Genomic DNA, 13900 nt, shown 5'->3' with positions numbered 1-13900 from the left:
TTCTCCATCAGGATTTTCCTCTTTCATGATTTGAAATGCTGGAGATGTGTGACACAACAAAAGGAAGGAATTTAACCAAGGTTTAGTAGAATCATGAGGGACAAAGAGTGAAATTTTCCCAATCCTCTAGGTTTCACAGAGATATCAGTGTTGCTAAGAGTTTTGCTTTGGAAATAATCCAGACCGAAAAGTCTGCCAGGAAGTGTGTGCTACCACTGAGAAAATACATCGTTGTGCAGCAGGGATACAGGCTTGCCAAATCCCACCCCAAAAAGCCAGCTCCAGCTTGTGGATGCTGAACCACCTGTGTGTGCAATGTGGCATGTGGCTGCCAGATGTGGCAGCAGGTACAGTTATGTCAAAATTATCATAGTTCTACTAAACATTAGAGGGAAAAGTTAATAAATATTTAATGTTCTCAGAAGACACTACTGAAACAGGTCGGTGGCTTTCATAGCAGGACCTGAGAATACCCCCAAGAATGAAATCAGTCAGCTCCTCCAATCTGCTTGCCTGAAGCAAATGGACAAGAAGTGATACTGATATAGAGGAAAAATAGGTCAGTTTTATCTCAGCTATTTTATGCAGCTACTTTCTATGATAAATAAAGATTTCTAGTGAGGCAATCTCAATTTCTGCATGGTACATTATATATTCCACTCATTCATCTACTTTCTAAGATGAAAGACCTGAGTGACTGCACTGGGTTTGATAGAATATTAATTAATGCATAACACTCCAGTTTAATTTAGCAATGGTCTAACCATATGATAGTCATAAATGCTAAATGATTAGCCCTAAGCATACAAGTTCTTCCTAGAGAAGCCCAAGAAAGCATGGCATCGAGGATTTAAATGTGTGAACCCCCAGAACAAATTAAGAGAGAAAAGAATTCAAAATACATTTTTTTTAAAAACTGAGAAACCTCAAAACTGTATTGCTGTCTACCACTTAGTCCATAACGCCAGGAGAGCTGTGGACAGCAAATGGTTTATCCACAGAGAACACAGTTTCCCTTCCTTCTTAGCAGCTGGCTGAGAGGAACTAAACTTAGCAGGCCTGAGGTATAGGAAACCAGATAGCACAGTGTATGGCTGGATAGGAAATACAGGGCTCAATGTGTTTGAGGTTAAGATTAAGCCCTGACTTCCTCTGGGTCTATTTTAAACGGTGGCAAATGAAGGCATGCTTTCTTACAATAAAATGACAGATGATCAAAGGTCGAAAATGATCTGTATGTCAAGCATTTGTAGAAGAACCTTTTTCGGGGGGACTGTGCAGGAAGCATTTTAACATGGTGTCTCATACTTCCCCTCATCTGTGTTTGTTCAAAACATACCAGTAACTGGGGAAAGCTGGATGAATTGCTGCAGAGAACTGGCCAAGCAGTGTGTGCCTGCACAAGGGAACAGTTGGGATTGGACAGAGGGAAGGAAAGACTACCATGGCCTCAGCCATGGCTCATGTCAGGAAAACAGTAAGACAGCATTAGCTGTGCTCACACTTTCAGGCACAACACCAACACAAACACCAACACAAAGACACAACATGTTAAGGCCATCTTCCCAGCCCCACTTCTGGAGGTAGCCAGAGATAAAGGCAGAAAAAGTGTAAAAAACAATTTGGAAACCCTGCTTTTTCCAGCTGCCATTTTAAATACAAGTCTTGCAACACCTATAGCAAACAGAACACACAACTCAGTGTGTCATGCTGAATAATAATGGCGCACTTCCTAAATTTGCTAGCATTATATATTAACCATTACTGGTGCTGAGGCAGCCAAAGGAGGACTTCACCTTTATGTGAAATGGAAAAACAAGAAGACACAAGTCTTCATCCCTGAAAGTGAGGGGGTACCTGAACACCACAGCCATACTGCCTGTGGCAAGGCTCACTTGTCTCCCACCCTCTTTCTCATACCTAGACATCTGCAGAATAAAGGCTGTGTTTGAAAATTCCTTTTAATCGAATTTTTCAACTTGCCTCAGGCAGTTTTGCAACAGTCCACAGATCCAGCTCTGACCTGGAGCCTGCTGGCAGCTCTGTAGCTGCCCCTGCCAAATACTTGTCCTACTTCACTAAGGCAAAAGAAGATGTTGTGGCTTATTTTTCACTAAAGAAGATAACTGGGTTCGCTTTGCTTCTCTGAAAATCCACAAAACCAAATTTATTAGTTACAGCAAGAGTTGAAAATAAAACTGTTCAGGCTACATTTTCTGAGTATTCTGCTGGTAGCACCAACTCTCATGAAAAATTGCTCATTTTTAAGTGAAGCTGTGTGGACTCTTAAAAAGCAGCACAAAGCTGCTTCCACTGAGATTTGACACTGGCTTAACAGAGCAGGGAGAATTTTTAAGTATAGAATATTAAATATGTGTTTGAATCAGAAGAATCTTCTCTGATGTTAAGAGGGTGGGAAATCAGGAGAACATTTTATAAAAGGCTGTTGTGTTTTCTCTACACTCTGTCCTTCTGCCTGTGGCTGCACAGCCCATTTAACTGGTTAACAGGATGCCAGCAAGAGTCCTGGGAACTGAAGGGCAGCTTTGAAATGCACCCTATGGTCTAGTCAGAGGTGAATATCCTCTGAAATGCCTCTGTGTAGTACAGAGGAACACAGGTACCATTTCCCCATGACCTTTCTAGGATTTGTTAGCTTCTCAAGTATTGAGACTGTATTGGACAGTATTGGATTATAGCGAGCTCTGGGTGTGAGTGAAACCCCATAGAGAAGATAATGGGTAGAAACCCATCAGCAACACAGCCATTAGGAGAAAAAATAGGAATAATCCCACCCAGATGCACATGACAATAAACCGAGCATTTGACTCATACGAAGATGTACAAACCATGGTTTCTGGACTAGTGACTGACCTACCAAAAAACTTGGGATCAAAAAAAAGATCCAAAACATTCTCATTCAACGTGAAGTATTTTTACTATCAGAACAACAGGAAAAAATAGCCAAGTTGCCATTTTGTGTTAAAGCGAGTATTCTGTTCAACAAGTTAAAAGTTTGGGATTTCATAAAAATCCAGCTTTTTGGTTGTTTTTTATAATAAAATAGTGAGGGCCCAGAACTGGACATGGAATTTAAGGTGCAACCTCACCAGTGCCATCTAAAAGGAGAATGCATTTAGAGAACACTAAACCATTTTCCAAGTATCCTAATTCCACCTTGTGTCTCTGTCTGAAAGCTTTTACTAAATTCAAGTTAAAATTACTTACACTTCCAGATTCTGTAACCTAATCTCTGGCAGATCACCCAGCTCTAATGGGTAATTAACAAACATGAAACAGGGATAACTCAGCAACTCCCCTGAAACAGGGGATAGCTCAACAAAATATTGAGCTCAGTTCTGGCCCATTCCTCTCAGTGCTGGCCCATTTTGACAGATGTCAATTTGGGTAAAGCCAGGCTGTGGTGATCAGGAGAAGCTGACACAGGAGGACACAAGAATCTGCTCCCTGGCACATTCTTGTCCCACAGCTTGCTGTCTTCCTACATCATGGCAAGTGTTAACATTTCAGCATGCACACTACAGACCAGCGTGAACAGTGAAGCTGCAGGGAAGACAGGACACAAATATCTCAGCCTTCAGGTTTAGAAGATCAGCGGCATTAAGGCATTAATTCTCTCATCTGTGAAAGAGCCCTCAAGTTATGTCTAAGAGTAGACAGAAGAGCTCAAATGCTGTCACAGTGAAAGGCATGGAGGTTGGCAGGGCCACATTTCCTCACTGGCTGTACCCATGCAAAGGGCAAAGGGCAGCAAGGGGCATCCACCCCTGGCTTCACTGCAGCAAGGTGTCCCTGTGTGCCTGAGAGCTGCCATTCCTGAGCTTTCCCCATCTCCATCCTGGAGTGTAGGGAATGCAGAGTAGGATCCACAGGACAGGAAGGGCCAGGACTGAGCCACCAGAGGCCATGGCAGCTGCTGGAATGGATCCCAGGGCACAAACTCATGCACCTCCTCTGGTGCTATTGCCCAGGTATTTCCCCTTATTGTGACCCCCTTCTGGTAGAAGAATGGAAATGATTTTTTCCTGCAGGGGAGGCTGACAAGGTGGAAGCTGAGCTTTGACCCACATATCTATTAAAAATCACTTTCTTAATTTTCTTACATAAACATTTTTCTAGTATTTAGACCACATTTTGTTTATAGGCTTTGTTAATGCAAAAAATTACCCAGAGCCTTCTGAAGCCACTTAGGCTATTATCTCCTCAAAGAACACAGAAGGTTTGAGGAAAGCATGGGGACATGGTTAAAAATAATTTATGCTGTTTAAAATAATTTACATAATTTAAAAATAGTCACTTATTTAAGCATATAAGAGAGAATTCCCATAGTTTCACAAATGCTTCTTGAAGGCTGTGATTGACAACATAGTCTCCATAGAAAGATTTACCATTTTCAGGTGCTCCAGCTTTGATTCAGCACTGAGTGAAACAGCAGTATAAATAATTAATATTTTCCTGTAAAAGTGATGGCCAGATATTACATATATTTTAATCAGGCCTGATGAGAAGGCTCAGTACTTTTCTTCTGAACATTCTAAATGCAGGCCTGGCATGGATTTTCTGGGGGAAGTACAAGGGAATTGTGGCCTCCCTTCTAATATTGCCCACACTTTGTGTAATGTGACTTGGGAAGATCTGCACCCCAGAGCAGCAGCCATCCTTCAGTATGATAGGCTCTGACCAGAGACATAAACATTAGATCTGAAAAAATACTGAAGTATTCAGAAAGGCTACGCAGATTAATGGTGAAGGGTTTAATTCACACTGAGAGTGTGGTTGGAAGGATAAGTACAAGCATTAAAGCATAGGAGTTCTCTTGCCAGCTCTGTCACTAAGTCCATGCAAATCACTTAATCTTCCTATTTGGTTACCCCTTTGCTAAAAGGGGAATGTTAATATTTATTTACCTTCCAACTCACAGGCATGTCGTGAGGATTAATTAGTTAATAACTGCTAAGTGCTTTGAAGATACAAGTGACTCTGCAAAATACTAAGTATTATTAACTAACATTAGGCTAATGATGCAGATAGGAGTGGCAATTTTTTCATTAGCTGTATCAAAGCAGAGCCCAGGATTCAGCACTGAGATGCATGCTAGCTAGTGAAAAATTAACAAGGTTATGAGAATGATTAAAAAATATAGTGAATTTATTTCCACTGGTCTAATGGAACATAAAAAAAAACCAAACTAAAAAACCCCAATCAAACAGCTGTGCAATTCCTGGCCTAGCAAAACCCTGCCTCTATTAATATCTCAAGACCACAATTTGAAAGCTGTTGCTTTGCACCTTGATTAGTCATTTCCAATATGCAAAGTGTTATGGTTTTGAGTTGGTGGCAATTTCCACTCCTACATCTTGCTCTGCACCTGTGAAAATAGTGGCACACTGCTATTAATAAGGCAGGCAAGAATCAAGTGCAATATGCAGGCCTTACATACAAAAATTTCACAACAAACTTTCTTGGCATTCATTTCTATCAAACTTCTGTGAGAAATCCGAACAGTTCTGGTACAGCTGAGTGAGAAGGCTGGTTTTGCATTTAGGCATGTCTCCTGATCCAAAGGAAGGGACAGCCTGGAGTTTGTAAGGACTTGCTACTCAGGAACAGCATGCACCTCTGCCTTATGCTACTGTTATAATTCTAGCAAAGAAAGATGGTAAAGACACAGCCTGGAAAGTTGAGACAGCAACTAAAATAACTTCAGAAGATGCTTCCACAGAGCAGCTGTCCACATAGCTCCACTGAGGAAGCCAGGTGCAGCTCCTAAGAGCCATCAGTAGCTTCCACCTGTGGACCTAAATCACTTGCTGTTTACACAGAAAGACCAGGAATTCCTCAATTTCAATTACAATTCAAGCATTTGGTTGATATTTGCAAACAATTTACAATTTGTGTATATAACAGTGTTTATTTCTATCTTATCATCTTGTATGATTCTCAATACTGTAGTTCCAGATCCACAAGGCAGCATTTTCTCAACTCTTTTTTCACTTTTCCGCCTGAGCCAGCAAACTTACTTTTGGTTCTTTCTTATTTTAATTACTTCAGTGGTAGGAGAAGTGGGTAAAAACACAATGATTTTAGGAGGGAAGAAAGATAAGACTCCATAGACCTCTTTTTTAGTAAGTCTTCATACAGCTGGCCTCATCCTGGACAAAATTTTTAACTTCTATTATCTCAAAACATTGTTGTACAAAAGAAAGAGTATGAGGCAGAGCAACACAGAAGTTGAAAAAGCTGAGAAGAGAGAAGGATTCCATTTACCTACAAAAATCTACAAAACTTTTTTTGAGTGCTACAGAAACACCTTAAGCCCTGGTGCTGTGAATGTCTTTTGGCAGACACAAGATTCATTGTGAGGTAAAGATGACCTAAGATACCCACAGACTCCTTTAAACTTAAGACAGTGGCTCTCAGGCAGATGGATGATTAAGGAAGCAACACACCCTGGCTCTGCTGCACTTGTTTGACCCAGCTGAGAGGAAGGAGATGATTCCTCTACTCTCACTTCCAGATTACAAAGCTCAGAGGCACAGGTTTGACACCAGCTTGAGAAGTCTCATTTCTTTCTGCATTACAATTTGTTAAGGCCTTTGGGTGCCCCTACCTTGCACTCAGTTTCCCAGGTACTCTTATCCTGGGGGGGGGTGGGAGAAATGCCTTTGTGAAGTCATTCCCTCAACAACACTTTTGTCAGAAGAGAAGCAGCTGCTGCAACTGAAACAGCTCCTGAAAGCCTGACATTCAGTTACAAGGCCTTGTACAGTGGGATGAAAAAATGTAATTAACCATTAGGTACATGAAGTTATTGTAAAACTCAAATACAGCAAATATTTTCAACAACAGTATTCAACACAGGAAATAGAGAGATTGAATTTCACATTTCAGTGTAAGGCTCAAAGCAGTGATGACTGTCAAGGATGTTTGGCACTTTAGTAGTTTTCTGATGATCAAGTTCTGTTTTCAGATATTTATAACATGACTAAAGAGTATTGATTTGAAGTTAAGTTTTATGTAACTCAACCCTGAATTTGATCTATTTACCTTAGCAATATGTGGGGATTTTTCTCTTCTAAAATACAGTGAACAAAGACTATTTTGCATGTTAAAAATATATCCATACCTCTTCCTGCATCTTATTTACTAAGCTCTAACATTAGCTCAAGATTTCTGTTTGACTGCAAACACCAATGCACATTATGAATATACCTACAATCCACTTATAACACTGGAAAGATTAAAAATATTTAAGCAAGAACAAAGGCCAAATACCTCCTCTAAATATCTATGCCCTCTGGACATATTGTTGCTTAATCAATTTTCACATGGGTTTTACTTTTGCTGCTCAAATTGCTGGCAATTGACACATAGATTTGGACTTAAAATACTATAAATCTGAAATGCTAATGTGTTTTCCACTGTGTGTGATTCCTACCAATCAAATACATCATTCACAGTTACTTTTATCTCAAGCCAAGACTAGCAAGGGCAAAACAGAGTCTTTTATTGGTTTCAGAGCTTCTTCCATTAAATTCCCTGCTTTTTTAACCTCCAAAGCAATCACAGGCTGACAACACCATCCTGGATTTTATTTTGCAAGTTATGAGCCCCTCTTCCTTACACAGGGAGAATCAGAGGGGCTGGGATCCTTCTTGAGGCAAGGAGGCACATTAGTCGTAGACTGCCTGACAACAGGGGAAATTGCTTTTCCTTTTTGAAGCACACAGTGAAGGGGCAGGCTCAGCCAGTGCAGAAGCTTCTGCAGAGCCTCCGGGAAGAAGGGGAAAAACACTTCATGTTCCTTGCCAAGATGTTTTAGATGCTAAGTGGAGCAGCAGCAAACCTGAACCAAGTGACTAAAGCCCTCACAAGCCAGCCATGCAAACAAGAGAAACAAACCTTCAGGAACAGATTTTTTCAAACAATCCATAGCAAAACAGGCAGATGCATATTATTACAAATAGCATCACTTCTTATCATATGTGAGCCAGAGATGCTGCTGTTTAAAGGATAAAAAAATTTGGTCTCATGAGCACAAGATCCAGCACTTCAGAATCTGCTAAATTAACAACGCATCTACATTTTGCAACAAAGGCAAGCACTCAGCTTCAACACACACAGCTCCAGTGAGCAGATCCAGCATGCTTTAAATTATTTTGAGCAGATCTGGCACAACTTTTTACCGTTCAAAAGAAACTGCTACAGATCCATAGAAGATCTGCAATCACTCACCCCAGTGTCCTGGGCACAGAGATGCTGTGAACACAGTACAAAGTACTGGATCTCATAACTCTTGTTGACATTATGACAGCTCCCAAGGCCAAGAGCCAAACACTGTAATTCCACTTGTGTTGCTCACAAGGCTAAAGCACAGTGTCACTCTGAGGACAAACACATTTTTCCATTTTCTTGCATACTGGTTTTACATATAAAAGTTAACAGTAAATATCTGACTAAAACTGGCCAGAGAAAACCATATCTTCTCTGGAGAAAAAGAGAGTTGTAGCATCTACCATGGCTAAAATCCAAAGTAACATCAAAGCGCTCTTGTATCCAGGGCAGTGGAAAAAGATCCATCAGCATTCAAGACATCAGACTGCCAAAGCTCCTGCCTACCAATTTCCATACAGAAATTTTGTTGTAAGACCCACACAAATCTACATCTATAACTCTGAAGAATTAAGAGGGCAGCAAGGAATGAGAGTGCTGCTACACCTCTAAATGCTAATAATTTTAATACTGTTTTGTTGTTTCATCATGTAGCAACCATGCACTTTGGAAAATGATATATAAGTGGATATGTAACACTATAGTGATAGCTGCTTAGAGCAGCGTTATTAGATAAATACAAACACTGTTAGAACAGATGCATTCAATTTTGTATGTACAGAGATCATTAATAAGTAAGATTCAACAATGATAATAAACCTTGAAAACAAATTAACTGGTTGATTTTCTTCTTACTGAGTCCACATATTTTTCATTTGTTCTGGCTGGCAGCATAGCAACCTAATAGTTAAGAGTGGCTTGTTTGCTTTGTCAGAGCTGTTGTCCAGATGTCTAAACACATATATTATTACATAAATTACAAGTTTAAAATCAAAGTGTTTGTTAACATCAGAGTGTAAATTCATAGAATATGGGGGGTGGGGTGGCAGTGGTGGTTTTTTGGGAGTTTTGCTAGGAAGGTTGATTTTTTTGGGTTTTGAGGTTGTTTGTTGTTAGACTTGAAATAAAATGTTACAAAAAGGAGCCAGACATTCAGACATTTAAAATCCACATCAACATGCTGACTTTATTACAGAACAGCTTGCTGGAAATTATTGGGTACTAATCTTTTAATACTGCAGCTGATCCTTGGTCAACCTGTTACAAGAGCAAATTGCCATTCCCAGCTGTGCCATACTATAAGAGGATAAACATCAGAGTGGCCCTTAGGAACAACCTATTTCAAGAATATCTCCTCTGTCTTTTACAGCTAATCAGAGTGACATTAACAGAAGGAAAGCTGCCAGAAGGGAGTAGCATATGTAAATATCAATCCAACTGGATGAGTAAAGAATTGACTTCATTTTTTCTTTTAATGTAGTAAGATATTGAAAACTCACTATTGAAAGACTGCAGAATTAAGACTTAAGGGTGTGTTAAGGGATCAAACACACAAGAAATCTGAGCCTAAATACTTAGGAGAGTCTCTTCTCTCTCATTGCAATAAAGCCACAGTGAAGCTCAGGGGGGAGTTATGTACCTTAGTGCTCAGTCTAAATCAAGGAGAATGTGGCGGACTCCCACATCTGAAGCTGCAGTGCCAACCAGAGCATAAGGTACATTTGGGAATCCAAATATCTCTGGATCTTACTAGCTGCTACATAAGTTAAATTTCCACTGAAACAAGTTGTGATCAGCATTTTTTCATTCCACAAATGCATTTTCTCTTTCAGTTTCTACAACTTTCATTTTCATTTGCACTTAGTCTACCTTGTGCTTCCTTCACAAATTCAAGATGAGTGCTCTAAACCATGACTACACAAGAACCCCTCTCTGCACTCACAGCAAGTCTTGTCTAAAAAAGGCTGTCAGCATTTGTAAGCTTTTTAAGGCAGAAATATTTAATTACTGTTTGCACAATACCTAAAAGTATGGGACCACCAATCTCTCTAATCTCTCTAAGGTCTTTGGCCACTACTGCAACATTAACATTACATAATTACTTCAAATTTATAATACTTTTGCTTTCTGTTGCATGTGGAAAAGTGTATTCATATTAATTGTCAAATGTCAGATGACTAAGCACCACTTCTTTTTATTATCCCCACCCCATTCCAAGATGACAAATAGAGTAACTGCAGAAACACAGTTTCTTTAATGTATTACAAGATGGCAAATAACTTCTTTCATTTCCCAAAATATTTATGAGGATAAATAAAGGCTTCTGGAGAAAACTCTTTTACTGTTGTCTTTCCAGTAATTACAGAAATATGGACTAGACAATTTTTAATACTGATAAAACCTAGCATATGGGCAGGGACAAGCATTGTGAAAGTCATCCTGATGCTTCTACACTCTAACCCACTCTTCTGGGTCAAAACATCAGAGGAAGGAAAATATATTTCTCCACAAATAACCACCCCCCAAGGCAGCCCATCCCATGGTGTGGCCAGGAAGGGCTCTGTTCCCTGCCTGCTCCCTCCCCATCACAAACAGCTCAGCTGCATCCACAGAGCGTGACCCAGGCCAGTGAGCAGCTGACTCTCTAACTACTGCTCTTGAGTGTTAACTGCTATCTCTCTGGTCTGGCTTAACGTAGTGTTAGTACTCACACTGTCGCTTTTCAGGCTGGAATTACAGCCTGAAAAGAGAGTAGAGAGACAAAAAATGTCTTGACATTTGACTACTGAAAACTGGAGAGTGGTGTGAATCATTGAAAATATGAAAGTATATGAGAACTTCTAATAAAACAGGTAACTGAATATTATTTATACATATTTTCCACTACTTACACCAGAGCTAGATCTAAAAGCTGGCAATAAAGAACAATTCTTCTCACCAGTTTTACAAGCTCTCCCTTGGCACACATGCCTGCTACAGCACAGACCAAAGGGCTCCACAGGATGGCTAGGCATATGCTTTTTTTCACTAACATCTTCAACAAAAGTAGTAGATTCATCTTTGGCCTTCTACCTGCATGGGGAATATTTGGCCAACCCTCATAAAATGAGTCCACTCTGAAAGCAGCCAACATTACAAAATAATTTGAACTATGCAGACAGTCCTTCCCATCAAAACCATGTGCCCTGCTGATGCTGCCAGAATCACCGGAAAGGCCTCTCCAAACCTACAGAAATTACTTCCCTTTTGTGCCAGTGCTTCTCCATGTGCATGAGGAAGGATGGTCTTGTGGCTCACAGACTTGGCTGTCAGCATGTGTACCTTCTATTCCTGGTGGTCACCAACTTCTCTTGTGACTTTGGGAGAGTTATCAACTTCTCCACCCACCAAAATGCTACACAATCTAACAATTCAATTTCTCCCTTTAATGGAAATATGTTTGGAAAATTTTATAGCTTGGCATAGACAGGAAGCAATTTTAAAAATATCATTTTTTTCATGGTTCTATTATTTAGTGTCATTTCAGTTCTCTGAGTAAAATTTCCATCAGATATATAGTATCTTTATCTGAATATTGTCTACAGTGTCAAGGCACAGAGAGGTAGCTATTTAAATATACCTATTTTTCTGCACCTGAGGATGAAATGTGGCAAGTAAAACCAAAGCAAGTATATCTTGAACTTACTCCACCTTCATAGTTATGGTAATTTTCAAGCCTAAAGACAGCACTACTGTTTATATGTATTTTTTGTAGATCTTTCCCCAGGCAACTCCTATCAATATTCTACATCAAACAATTACTGAAAGTTTTCAATGTCTGCCTCATTTAATTGTAATTAGATGTATTTTCAGACACCACCAGCACAGTGTAACAGGTGTCCACCTGAGTGACACAGCTCACATGGCTCAAAAGAAGGAGCAGCTATATTGGGACACATCCTTTTACTCCTAATTCCCAGTGCTAACATGGATATTGATGCAAAACTAAACAATGTGCAGGACCTTTGTGATGCTGGTCTCCTGCAAAGCTGGCTGGAAAGATGACACACAAGGAGGTTGCACACTGGCCACATTCTAAAATATTTTCTGCAGGTTAGAAACAATTGTTTTCAAAAAAGTTTAAATTCCACAGACAGGCAGAGGCATCAGGGAGGCTTCCACTGACAGACTTCAAACACTATATATTTGATATAAAGCTGAAGGCAGCTGCTTTGTGAACCCAGAGTAAATCAACTTCTTCAATCTGTACATTAAAAAAAAATATTACCTTATGCAAATAACCATGCAACCTTGAACTGGAACTTGCAATTAATTTCAGAGCTCATGTTCTCAGCCTATCTCAACCAAACAAATTTCAGGTGGCTCATCTGAACACAGAGACTGAAATAAACTCAGTCTGAAACAGAAGGGGAAAAAAAAGTTGGAGATATAATTTCTTTTCTTTACATCATACATTTTTCTCTTCAGCTCTGGGGCTGCCTAGCTTAAGGGCTGCTATAGCAGTGCAAGAAGTGATGTCATCCCAGGGAACTTTTTTTTTCATCAAAAGTACTGTATCGATCTCCATTATCTATGATTTGCCACTCAGTTTCAAAAATAGCTCATATTAAATTAAGCTATTGAGCACCAGATTACAGGTGCCTTTTCACATTTTAATTTCTCAGATAGAAGCAAAGTGAGATTGCCATCTAAAACATTCTGCTGCCTTGTATTATTCACAACTTTCTCTTGAAATTATTCCAGATCTATAGCAGAAATACTAATTCTGTTTTTGTTCATGGAGCTCCTGTGGAGAAGTTTTGCTCCTGCAAGGCCACTGTGCACAGAATTATCTGGAAATGCCATGTGCACTGTGAATATGCTGGGTGTGCAGGAGATGGTCAATAGGTTTTGTGTTTCACATTACCATCACTAAATATTCATCCAGTCAGGGGACACTCCCAAGTATGAATAAACTACTCAGGTCTGCTTCTCTGCAATTGTAACACAGTTACAACATTGTTTTTGGTTGGTATTTCCTAAGCAATAGCCAAGTGTGCACACCGTTTTGTGTTCTACTTTCATACTATGATAGGAACAGCAAGTCAAACTGTCCTGTTGTTTGACTGAAAATATGGATTCTGTAAAAACAAAGTTCTTTCTCACCCTAACTGGTACTAATAGCACCGTTTTCAAGCTAGTCACCCCCTCCAGTGAAAACTGGCTTGTTCAGAACCCACTGGATAATATTCCTGTAGCATCTATGTCTAAATGGACAGGTCTGTGCAGAAAAAAAAAAAATTATGGAAGCTGTTAAAGGGATCAAGTTGTTAATTTTCATTGTCTTAGCTACCAGAAGCTCCAAGAGCCAACATGGAGACTACAAGAGAAACTTAACTTTCAAAACTGATTTCAATGCAGCAGTATGAGCTACCAACACTAATGAAGGAGTGGAGTTGTTTTCATGACACAATTTGAAGTGTTACAGGGACCTTCCTTTTGTGGAGGTCAAGTTAAAATCAGAACCAGTAGCAATTAATATTTTTTCTCCACATGCATTAAATTCCTTGCCAATGACAAGGAATCCTCATTCCAGAGGGTCACAGATACTACACAGAGCATAAACATATGAAGCTGCTCCATGTGTCTTTATCCCACCCAAACTGTAGGCTCATTAGTACTCTCCTGAGGGAAACAGTTTTATCATTTGTCCATATTTTTATCATTTGAAAAACTTGCAAAGAAATGTCATAATCTCCTGCTGTTTACTGATTAAATTAACTATCAA

General features: G+C 39.7%; 1 protein-coding gene across 1 annotated transcript in view; it reads right to left on the bottom strand.

Moving 5' to 3' along the window:
* Nucleotides 1-13900, bottom strand: part of VAV3 (vav guanine nucleotide exchange factor 3) — a 192217-nt gene that overhangs the window by 177732 nt on the left and 585 nt on the right. The window lies entirely within an intron of this gene.

This window comes from Parus major, chromosome 8 (assembly GCF_001522545.3).
Source record: "Parus major isolate Abel chromosome 8, Parus_major1.1, whole genome shotgun sequence".
Classification (NCBI taxonomy): Eukaryota; Metazoa; Chordata; class Aves; order Passeriformes; family Paridae; genus Parus; species Parus major.
The sequence above is the reverse complement of the archived record's forward strand: the minus strand, read 5'-3'. Positions and strand labels throughout refer to the sequence as shown.